Consider the following 21,843-nt stretch of genomic DNA (forward strand, 5'->3'; position numbering starts at 1 on the left):
AACAGATATGCGTGGAGGGGGGGCTGTAGAGTTTGAGGAGGACTAGATTTGCTGCGCTCACATAGGGAAAGGTGTCTAAAGATAACAAAACTCGGACCAACACAAATATGCTCCTTGGTTGTTTGTTCTTTGTTGCAACAGACTGTGCATGACCACAGTACATCGGTAGATGCACATGGTGTTGGTGCGTCCACTGTCCCGTGCAACTCATTAGCTGTTGTTAATCTATGGCCCTGTTTGGTTAAAAACTCCCTAGTCCCTACCTGCTTGGTTCCAGGGACTAAACATGGACTAGAGGTTATTAAATGACATGATAAAAGACCATTTTACCGCTAGTAATGAACTAATCACTACTAGGAAAAGGCATGCTAGTGGCGCACCAGTTTTGCCTTCTAATGGCGCATTACTGGTGCGCCACGCCATTAGAATTAAATTCTAATGGCGCACCACGTAGTGCACCATTAGAATTGCCCACGGTGCGCCATTAGAATTCCTCCCAGGATAATGGCGCACCACATAGGAGTGCGCCATTAGTAACAATGCTTTTTCAAAAAAAATAGATTTTTTTAAAAAAAAATACAAATTTCAACAACAACAACAACAACAACAACAACAACAACAACAACAACAACAACAACAACAACACTCCAGCCCAAGCACGCTTAACTTCAGAGTTCTATCCAACCCCAACAATAGCTCACTTCACAGGCACTTGTTGATATATCTAGCAATTTCAACAACCCTAACAACCCCAACAACCCCAACAACAACAGCTCACTTCAATCCTATTATACCTTGTTGATGTCTAGGACTTTGTTCATGTTCATGACTATGATGAAATTTTGAAAAATATTTCAAACTTCCCGGTCATATTACGTATCATTTCTTGAAAACAAAAATTCAAAACCAATTTTTTTAAGTTACTAGTGGCGCACCACATACACGGTGCGCCACTAGTAAGTTTGAAATTTTTGGAATTGTTTTGCCTCTAGATCTTGGAAGCCCCGTGACTTTTTTTCTGTTAGGTTTTTGGGGATTTTGAAAATGTTTAACGAGGTTCCCCCACTTAAATTTGGATGTAACTTTTTGAGTAGATGATTTTTCATATAAAAAACTTTTTAATCCAAGTTCATATGCAAAAGTTATGCCCATTTTACATATTTGTAAATTTTCCCAACAACTAGACCACATATCACATGGGAAACTTATTTTCTTTTATTTTTTTGACATTTCCATCATTTTCTTTTATTTTTTTTTAAACTGAAAAGGCGGTCGAGGGGAGGGTGCATTCTGTGTTGGGCCAAGTTAGTAATGGCGCACCACATGTCTGGTGCGCCATTAGTGGCCATATCATCTATAGCCCTTTTCCTAGTAGTGAATAGAAACAAGGTGCGATGCGTGGCAGGGGCAACTGTTGGAAAAAGTCCCAAAAAGACTCCCTCGGGGTCTTCTTTCTTTAGTCCCAAATGCCCACTTTTAGTCCCGAAAAGTCCCTCCTATTTGGTTTAGATGTGACTGACACGGAGTTTTTTTAGTCCCTACACCAAAATGTCCCTGTAAACAAACACCCTCTAATAATGCCGCTGGAAAATTGATGCAATACCACAGTTAAAAGCAAATTACATGTTTAACGAATTTTATTGTTAATATAATCTCTATGTTAATATTAATCAATGCCACCGTTTGAGAAATGCTACTGTCTTGCTTTCTTTTCCATTTAGATAAGGTAGATGCTTCGTTTTGTTGGCTTCTGTGTCATCCACCGTTATTGACCACTAATTGTTTCCTTTGCACCTCTGTGTAAACAGGGTTATCTACTTCACCTCGTTGCCATTGTGACCTTTTATTGCACTGCACAAAACACTTCTGTTTTAAGAGTGTTTTGTGCAGTTCAACCAAAATGTCACACCGACAACGTTGCTTGATTGCTTGATCTTAGTGGAACTGCACAAGAGGAGATCTTACTTCCTATCAGTTAAGGCGAATTTGGTTCAGATCTTCTTGTTGTGAGTTGTTTGAATTCTGCATCATGAGAGGTCAGTACTAGCCTTCTTTCACATGATTCTGCAGTGTGCTTTCATATGTTGTGCTACTTGTACGATAATGTTGCTTGATTTGAGTGAACTGCACAAATGGAGACAAGACTTCCAATCTGTATGTGCACCGTAATATCCCATTGAGGTAAGATAAGGATATTTCCCAACTGCTGGCCTGTATTTTGCCAGTTTCATCAGAAAATTAAGTTTAGTACTATACTTGTGCTCCCTAATTGACATGCCAAATCTTACATTGAAGGCGAAGCTTGTCTGTTATTGAACCAAGTGATGACGGGGAAGAACAAGCGGAAGAAAAACAAAAATCAACTCCCGGTGCTGTAATGAAGCGCTGGAACTGTGATGACACAAGTAATGATATAGTTTTGCATCTTAATTTATTGCTATGGCTGGAACGAGCAATTGTTTTGCCACTGATTTGATGCCATACGTAATTATCTCTACTTGTGCAAACAGGGATCTTCTTTGAAGATACCATATATTTTAGTGGAACTGCACAAGAAGATGTTGGAAACATTAAACTAATCGAGGAGTATATAGTAAGCATGGCCACCCCCGTAGATAGCAACAGATGGTTCCCGAGAAGTGCTTCATCTGTATGCTCTACACAATCAGCCTCCTGACAAAGGTTGGTACTCGCCCACTGATTTCATCCATATGATTGAGCTTTGTCATCTCTATTGGTGTTGTGCTGCTGTTTAGATACTGTCATGAAAAAGTGGTATTGTCCTTGGGAAGTGCTTCATCTGTGCTGTTTTAAATATATTTTTTCCTTTTTTTCGAGCAAACATGGATGCTTGCATTTAGTAGTCCTCTGAAGAAGAATATGGAGTACGTGAAGTGACTAGTTCCGATTATGCCGGGATGAAGAAGCACTGTCTATCTTCTCATCAGAAGGAGCAGTTGAAGGATGGTTACATTACTCCCCACAAGACCAAACTAACTTCAGCTCGGAAGGACTGACAAATCTCCATTTTTTTGCTATGATGCGTGAGTACAATTTTGTTCTAGGATTCTTTCTGGTGAGTTCCATTTTTCTAAAAATGTGCTCTACATGGACCATGTATGTGCCTATTGAAACTGTCAATTCATAGTACAGTTTGCTTTATACGAATCACTTTTTTGTATTTGTGCAAATAGGGGTGCTCAGCTTCATTTCAACGGGAACTGCACAAAATGTTCATGAATACATCAAATCATTCATTTACACCCAAGAAAGGAGGTGCCCATAAGTTCAAGGCGTTGCAACATATAAGGGCGAAATCATACAAGCTACGCGTGAATTTGGTTGATTTTGGTGGAACTGCACGAAAAGAACAGTCGGTTTATTTAGCACGAGGTGCCATGTAAATGTCCGAACTGATGGCAAACCCTGCCCATTCCACAATCGTAGGCATTTGATATTTTGGAATGGGACAACCTTGTCAAATTTTGCTTATTGATTTTAGCAAGATATGTGTTTGATATTTTCGAATGGGACGCCCTTTGCTGTCAACAGCGGCGATCAATTTTTTCTTTATTCTTTATTGTGAAGTAAATATTGCCTCTGACATGTGAGTCGCTGAGATGCATAATCATCGATTGTTTTGAATGTTCTCTATGAATTGCCAGGCCTGTGTGTTTGATTGCAATGTACAGAAACGCTAAAAAGCTGCTCAAACTCTTTGTACTCCTTCTGGTCCTTTTTACTTCGCACATTGTGAAAGTGCATACTTTTTTGTATAAGATTGGTCAAAGTAGAGATACTTTGACTGCAGACAAAACTTGTATGCAGACTAGGAAGGACCGGAGGGAGTACATGTGAAACTGCTGCAAACGTGGTGATCACCCTGGGAATAATGCTAGTACGTATTGGTTTGCATGTTCATCGAATGTGAGTGATACAGGAATTCGAACTAATCGAAATAAATTCATTCATACACGGTCGGATTTCATATAAACATGCCGGATTTCATTACATTTCATACATTCTTCAACTAAAAAGGGGTGTTTGTGGCCGCATGCATCTCCCAGATGCAGAGGCCGGGGGTCATCCTCCTTTCGAAAAAAAACTAAAAAGGGGTGCGCTAGAGGTATAATTAATTAACCGAAGCTACCCACATGTGTCCTGCTAAGCCGAACAGAAGCTTCAGTGACTTAACTGTAGGTGCAGTTGTGTAACTGACATGTGGCCTATTGGGCCCATGTGTCAGTCAGCCAACTGCACCAGCAGTTATGTAGAAGCAGCATTGTTCTCCAGCGCAGCTCTCCGACTCCACGTCGCCGCCAAGAAGCTAACCGGTAGTCAATGGTCAACCCGCCTAGCTTGGCTTCAACCGGAGGGTAGCAGCGGTGGCCTTACTTGGACCCGAGCGGCGGCGACCTACCCTGTTCTACTCTTCCTCGTTTTCTGTGTGGCGCGGCCTCGTTGGCAGCGGGGCGGAGCCGGCGATGCCTCTGTCTCGTTGCCGGCGGGCGGCGCCTCAGCGGAGCGGTGGAAATCCTCCCCCGCGCTGCCGACACGATGGGGCCTCGGCTGAGCCGGCGATGTCCTCTGCCTCGTTGTTGGCGGGCCGGGGCCTCGGCGGAGCCGGCGGTGTCCTCTGCCTCGTTGTTCGTGCCGCGGGGCCTCGGCGGAGCCGGCGGTGTCCTATGCCTCCTTATTGGCACCGCGGGGCGTCGGCGGGGCGTCATCAACGCCAGTGGAGCGGGGACTCGTCGGAGCCGGCATTGTCCTCTACCTCGTCCTCGGTCTCGCCAAACAGCGCCTCACCCGCTTCATCGCCCTCTTTGCTAGCCTCTTTGTAGGCGGCCGCAGCCTCCACCACCCGCATGCGGTACCGCCATCGCTCGAGACGGCCCTTGCGGGCGGAGCGGTACGAGTCGAGCAGCGCCTCCTGCTCCGCCCGCTCCGCGGCAATCTGCTCCTCCGCCTGCAGGTGCTCCTGGAGGAGATGGTGGTTGTAGGCGGCGTCGGCCTGCACCTCCCGGAACTGCTCCTCATGCATCTGCCTCACCCTGTCCATATATTGGGCATGGGCCTCGCCGATGGTCATGGTGCAATGCACCGGCGAGGATCGCGTGGACCAAGCAGCTCGAGCAATATTTGTGTTTTTGAGGTGTGAGCATTTCAGAGTTTTTCGATGTTTACCCCAGATATTAATTTTTCTCCTCTGAACAACAACGAAAACATCACTACAGTTATTAACTGGGCGGGCTGTGGCCCATCTAGCCCAGGCCAGATATTCAGCCCAGATATTAATTTTTTTCAAGTTGAAAATGGCTAGCCCAGCTATACTTTTTTTTAGGAATACCCAGGCAAGGTCAAGTTGTTATTCTCAACCCCGCTGGGCTGCAAATCTTTCCTAGGAGGGATGCATTAGGCTTAACAAGAAAATGGGCTTTAAGAAATAATAAATGGGATGTAATCATAAAAACTGGGTAGTAACTATAAAAAAATGCACCAAATAGTGATTACTTTATAAAATATTATTTTTGGAATATTGAAAATTCTAATTTCATTAATTGTTGCGAGCGGAATGTTCGTTGGATTTTTACGCAATATAAATTTATATTGAAATTGTATTTAATCTGACTAAAATTTCGGGATAAAAATATTCGGATCCCATCAAAATGTGGGAAATTTTATTGAATTCTGTTTTGAACGGTTGGTTGAAATGGGATGTACTTTTAACAAACTGTAAATGGGCTGTAGTAAATTCCATTAGAATTCAAAAATGGGCTACACATTCTTACAAATCTCAAATGGGCTATAAGTTCTCTGCCACACACTTCTGGCCTTACTAAGTTGGCCCGTCCCATAAAAAAACAGAGTTGACTGGTATGCAAGGCTTTGTCAACTTATAGTCAACACACGGTTCTAGCAGCAGTGGCCGTTGGATGTCCATCCAACGGATGCCGTGCTTCTCCTTCAATCTCGGATATTCTAGCTTCACCCGCCCAAAAAATGATTCATCCCCCTGAAATCTGGGGCGCACCGTTTCGGAAGCTGACCTGTGGGCCTACTAAGTTGACGTACCAAGGGCTTTGTCAACTTAGTCAATATAAATGATTCTAGCTGCAGTGACCGTATGATGTCCATCCAACGGCCGTCGTGCTTCTTCAACCTCTGGTCTTCTTGCTCCAGCCGCCCAAAGCAGCGCCGGTCGTGCCGCCTGCTCCTGCCTCCCGTGGCCGGCTGTGCTGCCGCGGAGGCCTCACCGCCCCTACTACTCCCACCGCTGGCCAGGCCATCCCTCCACTCACCCACACCCCCTGTTATTCTGCGGCGACGGCAGCGCAGCCGAACTAGTGAACCCTCGTACTCCTCTCCGCGTGTGCATCCACTGTTGCGTCTTCCCCGGCTCCGCGTCGTCCCCTTCCTAGGCCTCGCCGTCGTCCACCGCCGTGGTGCTCTCGGCGCGGCGTGTTCAACATGGTCAAGGAACGACTTCCATCGGACGTGGACTGTACGTGGATAGGCTGACAGCTGGGTCCACGGCAGCCGCAAGGAAGTGCCTCCTTATTACGCGCAAAATAGTTATTCCTCCACCTGACAGCGGGGACCCACCGGACGGGCCACCGTATTTCGCGAAAAAAATGATTCGCCCCCTGACTGCTGGGATCCACGAGCTACATCTTCGCACGCAAGGAAGTGCGTCCGAAAAAAACGATTCGCCCCCTGACTGCTGGGACCCACCAGCTACACTGTCGCACGCAAGGAAGTGCGTCCGGGCAAAAAAAAATGATTCGGCCCCCTGACTGCTGGGACCCAGTAGCTACAGCTTCGCACGCAAGGAAGTGCGTCCAGGCAAAAAAAAGGATTCGCCCCCCTGACTGCTGGGACCCAGCAGCTACACCTTCGCACGCAAGGAAGTGCGTCCGGGCAAAAAAACAATTCACCCCTTGACTATTGGGACCGACCAGCTACATCTTCGCAGGCAAGGAAGTGCCTGACAGTTGGGACCCACCTGGTCGAAGCGTATGTAGCGTTGTCATCCTGGTCGCGAACGTGTACGTACATACTGGTCGATGTAGAGGCGCACACATGTCGTAGTAGAGGCGCGCATGTAGCATGTACACGTACGTACAGCGGCCAGGGTGCAAGAAAGAAAATACGGTCACGTATGTGTACATACGGGCGGGGTCTCGAATGCCTAGTCGCGCATACGTACGGCGAGGGATCGTGTTCATGGGGAGGCAACGGAATGCGTCGTGTTCATGGGGAGGCAACGGAATGCGTCGTGTTCATGGGGATGCAATGGAATGCGTCATGTTCATGGGGAGGCAACGGAATGCGTCGTGTTCATCGGGAGGCAACGGAACGCGTGGGAGCCAACCGGCTGGGTCGGAACAAAATGCGTGGTCATGTTCATCGGGAGGGCTTGGACGGAACAGGCAATGGAAACGAGGCCTGGCGTACTGTACAACGGAGGAAACAGCCCTCCTACATTCGGAACGGGGTCCTGTTGATCGGGAGGGGTGTGGCGTACCACAAAACGGAGGAAACGGACCTCCTACGGTCGAAACGGGGGTCCTGTTGATCAGGAGGGGTGTGGCGTACCGCAAAATGGACAAAACGGACTTGTGTTGGAGCGCTACGGTCGAAACGGGGGTCCTGTTCATTGGGAGGGCTGTGGCATACCGCAAAACGGACGAAACGGACTTATGTTGGAGCGCTACGGTCGAAACGGGGGGAGGGGGGAGGGGTGTGGCGTACCGCAAAATGGGACTCCACGGGATACTGTTCATCTCCACCGTCGACCTCCTCCAGCCTCCACGGGCTACCGTCGACCTCCTCCAGCCTCCACGGTCTCCTGTTCATCCAGCCTCCACCGCTACTGTTCAACCACCCCTCCACCGTTTAGTGTTCATCCAGCCCTCCACACCACGGGGTCCTGTTCAACCACCCCTCCACGGCCACCCCTCCACCGACTACAGTTCATGCAACCCTCCACACCACGGGTTCCTGTTCATCCAGAGGCAACGCCACCGCTCACTGTTCGTCCACCCCCCTGCAATGCTTACTATTCATCCAATCGATCGGCTTCAGTTAGCAGCAGTAGCGAAGGAATCGCTCCATCGGGTTCAGTTAACAGCCATCGATCGATCGCTCGGGTTCAATAGCGCGTAGCCTGCAGTGCAATTGCTCGGGTTCAGTTAGAGCCCAACGCCTCGCTCGGGTTCAGTTAGAGCCAACGCCTCGCACACACGCGCGTACGTGTACGAGAGAAACGCGCATCGCTCCGCCCCCGACCTCCCACCGTAACCGGCAACTCCCCGAAATTTTCCTCCCCCTCGCTTCTACCACGGTTTTTTGTCTCATGGATGGCCCAAAGAATGTCATGCAGCTGCGTCTCCGGCCCGCCCAGGACGAAAAGCCAATTTTCTGTCATGATTTTTTGTCATAGAAGTAGGATCCCACCACATCTATGATGATACCGGGTTTTGTCACAATTATCGTCATAGAAGTGTCATATGTATGACAGAAAAAAAAAATCGTTTGGCCCAAAATGTCAAGGATGTGTATTTTTTTTGCAGTGGATACCAAGGACCGAATCATGTTGTTATGTAGTTTGACTGATAAAGATCTTTGTAGAATATGTAGGAGTCAATATGAGCATCCAGGTTCCGCTATTGGTTATTGACCGGAGAGGTTTCTCGGTCATGTCTACATAGTTCTCGAACCCGTAGGGTGCGCACGCTTAACGTTTGATGATGATTTGTATTATGAGTTATGTGATTTGATGACGGAAGTTTTGTTCGGAGTCCCAGATGAGATCACGGACATGATGAGTCTTGAAATGGTCGAGAGGTAAAGATTAATATATTGGAAGGTTATATTCAGACGCTGGAATGGTTCCGAGGTGTTTCGGGTATTTTCCTGAGTACCGACAGGTTACCGGAACCCCCATCGAGAGTAAAGGGCCTTAATGGGATTTAAAGCAAGGACAGGTCGGCGCGAGCAGAGGCCAAGTGGGTTTGGGCGGAAACCTGAGCCTCCTTGGTGACCCTCTCGCGCTGCTCAGCCACATCTAGCCTCGTCCTGAGGGTGGATGTTCTACCCTCAAGCTCGGCCTGCTGCAACTCTAAGCGGGTCTCCTGGAGCTCCAATTTCTGACAGTGCTCATCAATGAGGGGGGCCCGAACCTTCGCCACCTGTTGATCAACCTCTTCCTGGATCCTGGCCTCCCGAGTGGCAATGACATCCTTAGCCGCGGCTGCCTGGCGCTTCCACACCTCCAGTCGTTCGAGCGCCAGGTCACCTCCAAGACCTCAGGTGCCAGCGCCTCCTCGCGCGCTCGGACCTCCCCATTGTCGGAGGGGGCCTCTCTCGGCGGTGCCCCCAAGATGGCCATGTGTGTCTGGACCTGCTACTCAAGGGCGGCGTTTGAAGCCCGAAGCTCTTTTTCCTGCTCCTCTACCGCCTCACGACTGCGATCGGCGGCCCTGGCTTCTTCCAAAGCACGGGCGCAAGCCTCGCGAGAAGCCGCGAGGGATACCTCGGCGTCTGCATGGGTGCGCTCGTGTTTTAGATGCCCAAGGTTGATGGCGACCTTCAACTGGTGCCACTCATGCGCCCTCCGCCTCGTGGCGGGCATCGACATCGACAAGCCCTCCACCAAGCTGACTTAGTGTGCCCATTGCTTCCTGGAAAAGGCCATGACGGACAGCACTGCGTCCACGCGCGAGCTCCAGTGCATAGTTAAGCCCTTCCTCCATGCCGGGGGCTACCGGAGGGGCACCGGAGCGGCTTGCTTGCCTCCGGCAAGGGTCCGGTGGTTGGTGCTCCCTCAACCGCTTCCGGGGCCTCGACGGTGGCACTGAGCGGGGTGGCCCCGCCGCTCGAAGATGAAGCCAGCGCTGGGATCACCCGGCTACCAGCGAGGACCAGCGGAGGAGTCCTTGGCACACATCCTGCGTCCAAAAAGCGACTATGAAGGAAGGATGCTGGGAGCCCAGGCTCGCGGACCCCCAGCGGTGCGTCCACCTCGCGGGCTAACTCCGTACCTCGCGCAGGTGCTTGATGCGGTGTCCTCAAGATCGCTAGTGGACCAAGGGCCTCCGGAGGTCGTTCCCCGGGAGTTTTTGTCGCCATAACTGAAGGGATCCTGAGGATCCAGGGTCAGAAAAGGATGCGGCACGCGGAGAACCACCAAGATAAGGCACCTACTTGTCTATGGCTATGTACTTCCTCTGCTTCACGAGCCGGGGGCGTCACCACTGCAGCTCCAGAGCCCTTTCCTCTTTTGAAGTGCTCCAAGGTTCGGGCGAAGCAAGCAGGGGACCGGAACTTGGCCCTCTATGGTTGGGCTGTGTACCACCACCTCAAGAGCACTCACCGGGACTTCATGAGCATACTCCTCAGGAGCGCTGGGACGCTCCTTCTCACCAGCAGCCTCTTTAGGAGTGTCGAGTAGCGCCTACTTGCCAGCAGGCACATCAGGAGCGCACACTGGGACTTCAGGAGAGGCTACCTCAGGGGGCCCCGACGACGTCAGTAACCCAACGGTCGCTTCAAGGGCACCAGGTGGCATTCACCCCCTGCATCCACATCTGGGGAGCACTCTTTAGGGCCGACGAGCACAGGAGCCACCAGTATGGAGCTCTCGCGAGGCCCTTCAAGGCCCTCCGGACACAGCCCCCACTCATCAAAAAGGGGCATCTCCTTCACGAAGTCCTCCTTGTTCCAGCATTGGTACAAGAGGCAGCCATTCTCCGGAAGCGAGGCAGGCTTTGGGTTGCCCGTCAGGAGCTCGAGCATCATGCACAGCGTCTTGGGAGGAAGCGAGGACACCTGGAGCCTCATGGGATCCTTGGGGCCAGTAAAGGCCCACATTGGGCGAGAATGGCGCTGGAGCCGGGCGATGCGCCATCGGAGGATCTCCCTCACCACCATCGACACCGTCACCCTGACTTTCTTTATCATAGCCATCCTGGACCAGGTGTGGGCGAGCTGACGGTCGACGAGCTTCATGTGCTCCCAGCCGGAGCTGGGTTCTGCCAGCGCCCGCGGGAGCAGGAGCAGGGGGCTATGCGTGGCGGCATCCACATACACCCACCGCTTCCAGAATTCCTACGCGTCCGGGCAGAGAATGAAGTTGATGCCTGAGCCCGTTGTCACCGCCACGGCCTGGAATGCCACACACCCCGAGCGCTGGCAGTCGTCGACCAGGTGGAGTGAGAAGAAATGACGGAACAAGGCAACAGACGGGTAATGTCTACTACACAACCTTCTTCTTGTAGACGTTGCTGGGCCTGCAAGTGCACAGGTTTGTAGGACAGTAGCAAATTTCCCTCAAGTGGATGACCTAAGGTTTACCAATCCGTGGGAGGCGTAGGATGAAGATGTTCTCTCTCAAACAACCCTGCAACCAAATAACAAAGAGTTTCTTGTGTCCCCAACACACGCAATACAATGGTAAATTGTATAGGTGCACTAGTTCGGCGAAGAGATGGTGATACAAGTGCAATATGGATAGTAGATATAGGTTTTTGTAATCTGAAATTAGAAAAACAGCAAGGTAACTAATGATAAAAGTGAGCGTAAACGGTATTGCAATGGTAGGAAACAAGTCATAGGGTTCATACTTTCACTAGTGCAAGTTCTCTCAACAATAATAACACAACTGGATCATATAACTATCCCTCAACATGCAACAAAGAGTCACTCCAAAGCCACTAATAGCGGAGAACAAATGAAGAGATTATGGTAGGGTACAAAACCACCTCAAAGTTATCCTTTCTATTCAATCTATTCAAGAGTCTGTAGTAAAATAACATGAAGCTATTCTTTCCGTTCAATCTATCATAGAGTTCATAATAGAATAACACCTTAAGACACAAATCAACCAAAACCATAATGTCACCTAGATACTCCATTGTCACCTCAAGTATCCGTGGGCATGATTATACGATATGCATCACACAATCTCGGATTCATCTATTCAACCAACACAAAGTACTTCAAAGAGTGCCCCAAAGTTTCTACCGGAGAGTCAAGATGAAAACGTGTGCCAACCCCTATGCATAGGTTCATGGGCGGAAACCGCAAGTTGATCACCAAAACATACATCAAGTGGATCACATGAATATCCCATTGTCACCATAGATAAGCACGGCAAGACATACATCAAGTGTTCTCAAATCCTTAAAGACTCAATCCGATAAGATAACTTCAAGAGGAAAACTCAATTCATCACAAGAGAGTAGAGGGGGAGAAACATCATAAGATCCAACTATAATAGCAAAGCTCGCGATACATCAAGATCGTGCCATAGAGAGAACACGAGAGAGAGAGAGAGAGAGATCAAACACATAGCTACTGGTGCATACCCTCAGCCCCGAGGGTGAACTACTCCCTTCTCGTCATGGAGAGCCGCGGGATGACGAAGATGGCCACCGGCGATGGGTTCCCCCCTCTGGCGTGGTGCCGGAATGAGATCCTGAGAGGTTTTTGGTGGCTATAGAGGCTTGCGGCGGCAGAACTCCCGATCTATCTTCGTATTCAATGGTTTTAGGGTATATGAGAATATATAGGCGAAAGAAGTCAGTCGGGGGAGCCACGAGGGGCCCACGAGACAGGGGGGCGCGCCCAGGGGGGTGGGCGTGCCCTCCTATCTCCTGGCCTCCTCGAACCTTCCCTGGCTTGTACTCCAAGTCTCCCGGATCATATCCTTTTCAAAAATCATGCTCCCAAAGGTTTCATTCCGTTTGGACTCCGTTTGATATTCCTTTTCTTTGAAATACTCAAACATGCAATAAAACAACAATATGGGTTGGGCCTCTGGTTAGTAGGTTAGTCCCAAAAATAAAATAAAAGTGTATAATAAAGCCCATAAACATTCTGAACGGATAATAAAATAGCATGAATGCTTCATAAATTATAGATACATTGGAGACGTATCAGCATCCCCAAGCTTAATTCCTGCTCGTCCTCGAGTAGGTAAATGATAAAAGAAAGAATTTATGAAGTGTGAATGCTAGGAGGTGCACAAGTTTGATCAATGATAATTTCAATTACCTTTTCTAGCATGATTATATGTCATAACAGTAGTTCATCTCATAAAACTTCTCAAGATCAAGTAACAAGCTATTCACATGTTAAAGCATAGACCATAAACTTTCTTGAAAACTAGCAAACTTCATTCTTAGTCATCAAACAATTACAATTCATCTTATTTTCAGGAAGGGTCTATGTCAGAGCTTTGATTTAGCAAACTCCACATACTCAACTATCATATAGTCTTCTACAATTGCTAACACTCACGCAATACTTATGGTTATGGAGTTTCAATCGGACACTGAGAAAGATAGGGGCTTATAGTGTTGCCTCCTAGCGTATTCACCTTTGGGTGATGTCAACAATAATAGTTCATGCTAACTTACATCCAATTGGATATATATATTAGGATCTTTCCACCACGAGGTGCTTGCCAAAGGATAAAATGAAAAAGGGAAAGGTGAAGATCACCTTGACTCTTGCATAAAAGTAAAAGATAGGCCCTTCGCAGAGGGAAGCAGAGGTTGTCATGCGCTTTTATGGTTGGATGCACAAAACCTTATTGCAAAAGAACGTCACTTTATATTGCGACTTATATATGGACCTTTATTATGCAGTCCGTCGCTTTTATTGCTTCCATAACAAGATCGTATAAAGCTTATTTTCTTCACACTAATAGATCATACATATTTAGAGAGCAATTTTTATTGCTTGCACCGATGACAACTTACTTGAAGGATCTTACTCAATACATAGGTAGGTATAGTGGACTCTCATGGCAAAACTAGGTTTAAGGATATTTGGAAGCACAAGTAGTATATCTACTTGGTGCAAGGATTTTGGCTAGCATGAGGGGGAAACGCAAGCTCAACATGTTTGAATGATCCATGACAATATACTTTAACTGAGATGTGAGAAAACATAACACATTACGTTGTCTTCCTTGTACAGCATCAACTCTTTAGCATGTCATACTTAATGAGTGCTCACAATTATAAAAGATGTCTAGGATAGTATATTCATATGTGAAATCTCTCTTCCTTCAATATTCTTTCATGAATTGTTCAAATGACCAATACAAAGCTTGCTAACCTTCAATAAATTTACAACCTCTACTTCTTAGATGTGGAGTCATTACTCCCCATGGGATAAGCAAATAAGACATATATAATTTCAGATTTATGACAATCAACTCCTTCAACAATTTACTCATAGGATATAAGTGAAGCACACGAGTAAATGAAAAACTACTCCAAAAAGATATAAGTGAAGATCAATGAGTAGCTAATTAATTATCTAACTATGTGAAGACTCTCTCTCATTAAAGAATTTCAGATCTTGGTATCTTATTCAAACAGCAAGCAAAACAAAATAAAATGACATTGCAAGGATAGCACAACTCATGTGAAGAAGCAAAAACTTAGGCTCAACCGATACTAACCGATAGTTGTTGAAAAAGAAAGGCGGGATGCCTAACGGGGCATCCCCAAGCTTAGATGGTTTAGACTTATTGAAATATTATATTGGGGTGCCTTGGGCATCCCCAAGCTTGAAATTTTGTGTCTCCTTAATTCCTCTCATATCATGGTTTCTATTTTTATCAAAAAGCTTCATCCACACCAAACTCAACAAGATTTCGTGAGATAGGTTAGTACAAAACAATGCAAAACCTTATCATTTTATACTGTAACAAATCACTAAAATTATTATTCAACATTGCATACTAAATGTCTCTGCATATTTAACACTCATATCCTCAAATAGAATCATTAAACAAGCAAACATATGCAAACAATGCAAACATAACAGCAATCTGCCAAAACAGTACAGTCTGTAAAGAATGCAAGAGTATCAATACTTCCCTAACTCCAAAAATTATGAGAAAAATACTACGCTGTAGAAGATTTATCACAGATCATTATTCAGAAAGTTTCAACATTATATCATGCTCTGACTTTTCTAGGGAATTTTTGCAACAGCGGTAAACTTTCTGTTTTCAAACAGCAGCATGTATACTAGCAAAATAAGCATGGCAAAGGCTATCCTTGACATTTTTACTGAAACCTAAGATGCAAAACATTATTCTAACTAACAGCAAGTAAATACTAACAAAAGAAAATGACGCTCCAAGCAAAACACATATCATGTGGTGAATAAAAATATAGCTCCAAGTAAAGTTACCGATGAACAAAGACGAAAGAGGGGATGCCTTCCGGGGCATCCCCAAGCTCAGGATCTTGCCACTCCTTATTCTATAGTCCATCGAATCTTTACCCAAAACTTGAAAACTTCACAACACAAAACTCAACAGAAAACTCGTAAGCTCCGTTAGTATAAGAAAATAAAACCACCACCTAGGTATTGTAATGAACTCATTCTAAATTCTTATTGGTGTAAGATCTACTGTATTCCAACTTCTCTATGATTCATACCCTCCGATACTACTCATAGGTTCATCAAAATAAGCAAACAACACATAGAAAACAGAATCTGTCAAAAACAGAACAGTCTGTAGTAATCTGTATCAAACGTATACTTCTGGAACTCCAAAAATCCTACCAAATTAGGAAGTCCTAATACATTTGTGTACAAATCCATAGCAAAAAGAATCAGATCAGCAGCACGTTTCTGTGAATTAACAAAACTAATTTACTGGGTGCAAAATTTTCTGATTCTCAGTAGTATCAACACAACTATCTCCGTAAGCTATCCTAAAGGTCTTACTTGGCACTTTATTGAAACAAAAGCTATAAAACATGATTACTACAGTATCATAATCATGTGAAAACACAAAAACAGTAAGGACAAATATTGGGTTGTCTCCCAACAAGCGCTTTTCTTTAATGCCTTTCTAGCTAGGCATGATGATAACAATGATGCTCACATAAAAGATAAGAATTGAAACATAACGGGAGCATCATGAAGCATATGACTAGCACATTTAAGTCTAACCCACTTCCTATGCATATGGATTTTGTGAGCAAACAACTTATGGGAACAATAATCAACTAGCATAGGAGGGTAAAACAAGCATAGCTTCAAGATTTTCAACACATAGAGAGGAAACTTGATATTATTGCAATTCCTACAAGCATATGTTCCTCCCTCATAATAATTTTGAGTAGCATCATGAATGAATTCAACAATATAACCAGCACCTAAAGCATTATTTTCATGATCTACTTGCATAGAAAATTCACTACTCTCCACATAAGAAAAATTCTTCTCATTCGGAATAGTGGGAGTGTCATAAAAGACTTGAATACTAAAAATTGTTTCCACATTAAAAGAGTAATGTTCAGAACAAGGGTAACCATAATCATGAAAAGTTTTATAAATATAATCATCACTACTTTTTAAAGCATAAGTTTCATCACAATAATCATCATAAGTAGCAACTTCGTTCTCATCATAATCAATTGAAACCTCTTCCAAGATAGTGGAATCATCACGAAATAAAGTTGACACTCTTCCAAATCCACTTTCATAAATATAATAAGATTCAACATCCACCAAAATGGTGGGATCACTACTTCCTAAAGTTGACACTCTTCCAAACCCACTTTCATCAATATGATCATCATAGGTAAGAGGCATGCTATCATCATAACAACTTTGCACATCAAAACTTGGGAGGCTAAAAATATCATCTTCATTAAACGTAGCATCCCCAAGCTTGGGACAAACATTAATTCCAGCAAATATATTCTCAAATATTTAATCCTCATCAAACATAGCTTCCCCAAGCTTGGGCCTTTTCATATCATAAGCATAATCACTCTCATCATTAATAGTATGGATAAAACCAATAGTATAGAAATTGTCATAATCACAATGAGTAGTAGGATCAACATCATTTGAGAGAGATACGTTTTTTACCTTTGTTGCTCCTTTTTTTATTTTTATTTTTCACATTATGTGTGGGTTCAACCTTCTTCTTTGAGCTCCTCATTGAAGAGATTGGTTGAATAGAAAGCTCCTCCTCGTTACCTGATTCATCATAAGAAATAATAGGAGGATATTGGGAAGTCTCTTCCCTTTAATTTGTATCTTCTTCATCTTCTATTTGCTTTCTTTTCTTTATGTAATTGGAAATATAAGGATTTTCAATGCAATTCACCGCATAATACATATAAATCTTTTCTAGATCAAAATCAAGAAATCTATCAAGACTAACTTTTGGAATATCCTCAGTTATATGTTTCATTTCTTCATACCCCAAAAGAAGACTAAGATCTTTATGATGCTCAAGGGTAATCAAGCTATCACAATTTTTGGACACGATTCGGTCATGAAACAATTTGCATTGGAGATTTAAATGACCACGTTCATTGGAAAGTTCATAAGGAGCGCAAAAAATATTGAATTTTTCAGCACAAACATCAAGACTTTCTTGCAACCATTTAGTTTCTAAATACTTATGAATCTTGCAATATCTATTTTCCCTATTTGGTGTGTACTTGCAAACCCAATCTACTCCACGAAAATTGACATGCTTATAAGAGAAATTTTCATCATAACTAGTGCAATCATCATTAGTACTATGGATATTCAAAGAGTTCATACTAACAACATTGCAATCATGCTCACCATTAAAAGATTTAGTATCAAGCATTTTATAGATTTCTTCTTCTAGCACTTGAGCACAACTTTCCTTTTCATCATACTCACGAAAGATATTAAAGAGATGAAGCGTATGAGACAAACTTAACTCCATTTTTTTGTAGTTTTCTTTTATAAACTAAACTAGTGATAAAACAAGAAACAAAAAGATTCGATTGCAAGATCTAAAGATATACCTTCAAGGACCCACCTCCCCGACAACGGCGCCAGAAAAGCTTGATGTGTACTACACAACCTTCTTCTTGTAGACGTTGTTGGGCCTACAAGTGCACAGGTTTGTAGGACAGTAGCAAATTTCCCTCAAGTGGATGACCTAAGGTTTATCAATCCATGGGAGGCGTAGGATGAAGATGGTCTGTCTCAAACAACCCTGCAACCAAATAACAAAGAGTCTCTTGTGTCCCCAACACACCCAATACAATGATAAATTGTATAGGTGCACTAGTTCGGTGAAGAGATGGTGATACAAGTGCAATATGGATAGTAGATATAGGTTTTTGTAATCTGAAATTATAAAACAACAAGGTAACTAATGATAAAAGTGAGCATAAACGGTATTGCAATGGTAGGAAACAAGGAATAGGGTTCATACTTTCACTAGTGCAAGTTCTCTCAACAATAATAACATAACTGGATCATATAACTATCCCTCAACATGCAACAAAGAGTCACTCCAAAGCCACTAATAGTGGAGAACAAACGAAGAGATTATGGTAGGGTATGAAACGACCTCAAAATTATCATTTCTGTTCTATCTATTCAAGAGTCCGTAGTAAAATAACATGAAGCTATTCTTTTCGTTCAATCTATCATAGATTTCATACTAGAATAACATCTTAAGACACAAATCAACCAAAAACCTAATGTCACCTAGATACTCCATTGTCACCTCAAGTACCTGTGGGCATGATTATACGATATGCATCACACAATCTTGGATTCATCTATTCAACCAACACAAAGTACTTCAAAGAGTGCCCCAAAGTTTCTACCGGAGAGTCAAGACGAAAATGTGTGCCAACCCATATGCATAGGTTCATGGGCGGAACCCGCAAGTTGATCACCAAAACATACATCAAGTGGATCACGTGAATATCCCATTGTCACCACAGATAAGCACGGCAAGACATACATCAAGTGTTCTCAAATCCTTAAAGACTCAATCCGATAAGATAACTTCAAGAGGAAAACTCAATTCATCACAACATAGTAGAGGGGGAGAAACATCATAAGATCAACTATAATAGCAAAGCTCGCGATACATCAAGATCGTGCAATAGAGAGAACACGAGAGAGAGAGAGAGAGAGATCAAACACATAGCTACTGGTACATACCCTCAGCCCCGAGGGTGAAGTACTCCCTCCTCGTCATGGAGAGCGTCGGGATGATGAAGATGGCCACCGGTGATGGGCTCCCCCCTCCGGCAAGGTGCCGGAATGGGCTCTCGAGAGGTTTTTGGTGTCTACAGAGGCTTGCGGCGGCGGAACTACCGATCGATCATCGTATTCGATGGTTTTAGGGTATATGGGAATATATAGGCGAAAGAAGTCGGTCGGGGGAGCCACGAGGGGCCCACGAGACAGGCGGGCGCGTCCAGGGGGTGGGCGCGCCCTCCTATCTCCTGGCCTCCTCGAACCTACCCTGGCTTGTACTCCAAGTCTCCCAGATCATATCCTTTCCAAAAATCACGCTCCCGAAGATTTCATTCCGTTTGGACTCCGTCTGATATTCCTTTTCTTCGAAATACTGAAACAGGCAATAAAACAGCAATATGGGTTGGGCCTCCGGTTAGTAGGTTAGTCCCAAAAATAATATAAAAGTGTATAATAAAGCCCATAAACATTCAAAACAGACAATAAAATAGCATGAATGCTTCATAAATTATAGATACGTTGGAGTTGTATCAACGGGGCAATGCCCACCATCGCCTCACACAGAAAGGCAAAGAAAGCGAAGAGGATGATGGACCTTGCATCTAGGTGAGAGATTGTGGCATTGAAGAAATCATAGAAAGGGGGAACCAAGCCAGCCAAGAGGGAATGAAGATGGATGGGGATCTCAGTGGCCTCCATGTCGATCACAGCCCGGGAGGCAGGCTAGACCATCGTCGCCCTCCACTCGTTGGAATCAGTGGCAATGGCCGGCCGGACCTTGTCCAACCCCTACTGGTTGATCACCATCGACCGATCAAGCGCGGGCTCCAAGCTCGGCCGGGACTTGGCGGGCGCGCATGTCTTCCCCCTCTTCTTCGGCCATGGCGTCAAAGGACAAACTCGGTGGGCAATGAAGGCAAAGCTGCACCACGAAGTCTGGCAGTTTCCTAGGATGCATGGGGAAGTGGTGGTGCCCACGGCTTGTCAAGCACCATGCGTCAACTGGGCTTGTAGGCGATTAGGGCCCACGGCGCTCTTCCCTTGCCCTTTGGCTTTGCCACGAAGCCATGTTCGAGAGCGCCTTGGGCCCGGGGGCTACTGTCGGCGTATGGGAACCGGGGTATCCAGACTTGCCTGCCTACGGCCCATCGCATGGCTTCATCGGCGGTCTAGTATGGCCCATCTTCAGCACCAACAACACAAGACCCTCACGAGGGGCCAAGCCTCGTGAGGCGGGCGACACCAAGACCTCCGGGAAGAGATGCCTCCTTAGGCTGGCTCCCGAGGAGCGGAGATTCCTATGCAAGCGCCTACCTTGTGAGAAACTGATGATGCAAGCTATGACGACCAAGGCCAGACGGCTGCCAGTGGGCGCAGTGCAGTAGGTTTCCTCTTTGGTGCTAAAGAGGCAAGCGCAGGTGCGCAGTCCCGAGGAATCAACCAAAGGTTTCCATTTCCATGCATCAAGACCAGGGCCGCCAGGACGGCAAGACATTGGTCATTGCCAAGCCCACCATGGCGTCATGACCAGAAGCTTTGCAGGCCAAGACCACCTTTCGTCAGGATAAGATTTACTATTTGTCCCCCTTCGAATTTGGCAGTTGTGGGATCCCTTCCCGCCTAAGTTTTGGAGGAAGAGGAGCAAGGAAACAATAAATATAGCTTAGCCAGCACCAAGGTTGTCAGAATCGCGATTCTATCATCCGATTCTACGAGTTTACGATCCAAACTAACCCCTTTGATTTTACGATTTTAGTTCTTAGAATCTACGTTTCTAAGATCCTGATAGTGAAGATTCTACGAATTGTGATCCTACCATTGAAGCTCCGATCCGATTCAAAATCGCGATTCTGACAACCTTGGCCACCACCATAGACGAGAGAGGCCGGATTAGTTCATCCGCACCCTCACCAGCTCACAGGAACACACCTCCTGAGATTGTTCCACCACTGTACTAGTTCATCCCCAACCCATCTTGAGGCAAATCTAGCACAAAGCAGGAGTAGGGTTTTACACCGCAAGGTGGCCCAAACCTGGATAGATAGCTGAGTCATGTTTCCTTCCAGTGCATTGAGCTAGGCTACAAGGTCGACTAGTTGGCCTACTAGGGAGATTGAGTTCTTCGCACGCACCCCAAAGTTCGAACCTTTCTTGGGTCTGTAGAGCACTGAATCTGACACCTACCCCCTGGGCACGTCCCCTACTTGTGGGCACCTCGTGAGCCATCCGGACTTTGTTTTCTTGCACAATACTCCTTTTGGTCGGTAAAAATTCATTATATAATCTCCCAAAGGTTTTGACCACCGTACCACGGCAAAATCCCCTATTTTCGTTTTGAGTTGTTTCTGTAGCATATCCGAAACAAGATATTTTTGCAAGAGTCGGTCAGAGAGAATAGTGAAGGAGATCACTTCAGGCCATCAACGGAGGAAGAGGTGGAGGCTGACTTGAAAATAGTGGATGCCATGGAGGAGGATCAAGAAGTTACATCTCGACTTTAAACTAGATTCATGATGGAGGAACTTCATAGCTCAACAATTCCAAATTCGGTTATTCCTCCCAATGCTAGATTTCTCTCTTATGAAAATATGAAAAAGAGTGTTACTTTTTTTCCCGCATCTATGAATCATCCATGGGTGATTGGAGCTCTAGCCGTCACGGGTAAACTTTGCAAGGAAATATTGGATCTTAAGCAGCAAAATAATAAGCTCGAGGAGGAGAATCGCATCCTAAGGGGCATCATCGCCAAGAATATCACATCACCACCTCCAAAGAAAGAGACATAAATGCATGGGTATGGGCACTCCCCTT

Source organism: Triticum dicoccoides, chromosome 2B (assembly GCF_002162155.2).
Source record: "Triticum dicoccoides isolate Atlit2015 ecotype Zavitan chromosome 2B, WEW_v2.0, whole genome shotgun sequence".
Classification (NCBI taxonomy): Eukaryota; Viridiplantae; Streptophyta; class Magnoliopsida; order Poales; family Poaceae; genus Triticum; species Triticum dicoccoides.